Genomic DNA, 1,954 nt, shown 5'->3' with positions numbered 1-1,954 from the left:
GCGCCTCGCCGAGGTCCCCGGGGTGCAGCGGTCCCCCGCAGTCCAGGGTGCCCCCGGTGCGGCGCGGCCTCGGGACACTCACCGCCCGCAGCCCGCGGGGCTGCGGCCTCACTCGGCTCCCGGCCCGGATCCCCGAACTTGCAGTTTTCCTCGGAGCCCCCTGAGCGGCTGGGCGTAGAGATTTGTTGCAATGTCGCCCAGCATCCTGGATGGAGATGCCGGGGGGCTGCGGCTCGGCTCTCCGGCCGGCTCCGTGCGCTCGGCGCCCGGCGCCCGGCGCCCGGGCTCCTCCGCCGCTCGCTGCCAGGCCAGGTGCGCGTGTCGTGGAGCTCCGAGCTCCAGGCCTCAGTCCGTGTGGCTTTAAAAAGGGTACGTCTGGAGGTGCCCGAACCTAACCCGGGCTTTCTTCCAATCGGTGCAATTTCAAATCTCCACGCTCGTTCATTCCTATACCGGCTAATTCTGGTTTGGCAGGAAGAAATTGCAGTCACCTCACGTGCACACTCTTGTGGCCGGTTGAAGTTTATAGCTTTGGCTGAGGCTCGCGAATGCTCTGCACATTTATAACCGGAGGAAAGGGTTGGAAGCCTGACCCAACACGCCCGTGAGAGAAGTACCTTCCCTTTCACCGAGAGAGCGGAGAAGCGAGGAACAAAGCCCTCGCCCAAGTCTGGGCCGCAAAAGATGGCAGTTTGTGGATGGAAGAGTCGAGCAGGTCTTGCAGGGTTCTTGGCCAAAGAGGACTGAAAATCCCTAATTCTTTGTCCCATTGCGGGTCCCGCCCTCACCGCTCTCTCTCCAGGATCTGCCCTTTTTGTCTGCTACACGTTCAAGGGCACCGGGCACACATTTCATTTCACGTGTGTGTACTGCCTGTTGCCAACACAATTCTTTGCCCGTGGGAAGTTTGCAGTATTTGTTAAGAGAATGTGAATCAATGAAGCCAGTGGTATTTTACCCTCCCCCGGAGAACTTTGTAGGCGTTTTCTATTGTTGTTGTAATAAATTACCACAACTTTAGTGGCTGAAAACGCAAGTCTGTGATCTGCCAGTTCTGGAGGTCAGAAGTCTGAGTGGGTCTTACCGGGGCAAAATCAAGGTGTCGACCCAGTTCTGTTCCTTCTGGCAGCCCTAGGGAAGAGCCGGGAGGTTCAGAGGGTGCCACATTCCTTGGCTCGCGGCCACGGCCACGTTCTGTCTTCAAAGGCAACAGCAATGCATCATGCTGTCACATCACCCTCTGTCCCCCCTCCTCGGCTTTTAAGGGCTCTTGGGATTACATTGGGTTTCCCTGGTGGTAATTGGATTACTGGATAATCCAAATCGTCTCCCTGTTTTAAGGTCAGCTGATTAGCAATCTTAATGCCACTTGCAATCTTAATTCCTCTTCTGCTACGTCAGGTGCCGTATTCACTGGTTCTAGGGTTTAGGACGCGGAGACGTCTTTGCGGCACCATTATTCTGTCTACCACAGATTTCCTTCTTCTTTCCTTTGTCTCTTGTTTCATTTTCTTATGGTTGCAAAAAAGAGTATTCACATGTATTTCGCACCGCCATTTCTTATATCGAATCTTGACTAGAAAATAATTGAGAACACTGTGAGAAATTATGGCTAACTGAGGACGTTTTGATGAGGCACTAGGCTTATGCGTTCCAAATGTTTTAAATTGCTGATCAGAACATGAGCCAACTGGATGGTTTGTGTGGTACTTTGGGCTGTCCTCAGATAGCACTCACTTCAAGCAGACTGTTGCCAGCGTGTCAAGATTGGGGAAGTACCTCAAGGGCAGGTGACCCGTCTTGTTTGACAAGAGACCTGTGAGATTTTTAAGTCTGCTTTTTCCCCCTCTGAGACCGTATATGTTTATTGAGGTCTAAGTGATGCAGTATGAGCTCTAGGTATTTAAATGTGCAATTTGATGAGTTTTAGCCTAAGTCTGGGGAACCATATCAT

General features: G+C 52.7%; 1 protein-coding gene across 1 annotated transcript in view; it reads right to left on the bottom strand.

The window, feature by feature from the left end:
* The window catches only part of SLC16A14 (solute carrier family 16 member 14), a 33,583-nt gene extending 33,070 nt beyond the window's left edge, over positions 1-513 (bottom strand). The window contains exon 1 of the mRNA XM_040450786.1: positions 83-513. The gene's annotated coding sequence lies outside the window, so the exon portion shown is untranslated. The remainder of the gene's footprint in view (positions 1-82) is intronic.
* Positions 514-1,954: the final 1,441 nt, after the last annotated feature.

This window comes from Herpailurus yagouaroundi, unplaced genomic scaffold (assembly GCF_014898765.1).
Source record: "Herpailurus yagouaroundi ecotype Mexico unplaced genomic scaffold, PumYag 202, whole genome shotgun sequence".
Classification (NCBI taxonomy): Eukaryota; Metazoa; Chordata; class Mammalia; order Carnivora; family Felidae; genus Herpailurus; species Herpailurus yagouaroundi.
The sequence above is the reverse complement of the archived record's forward strand: the minus strand, read 5'-3'. Positions and strand labels throughout refer to the sequence as shown.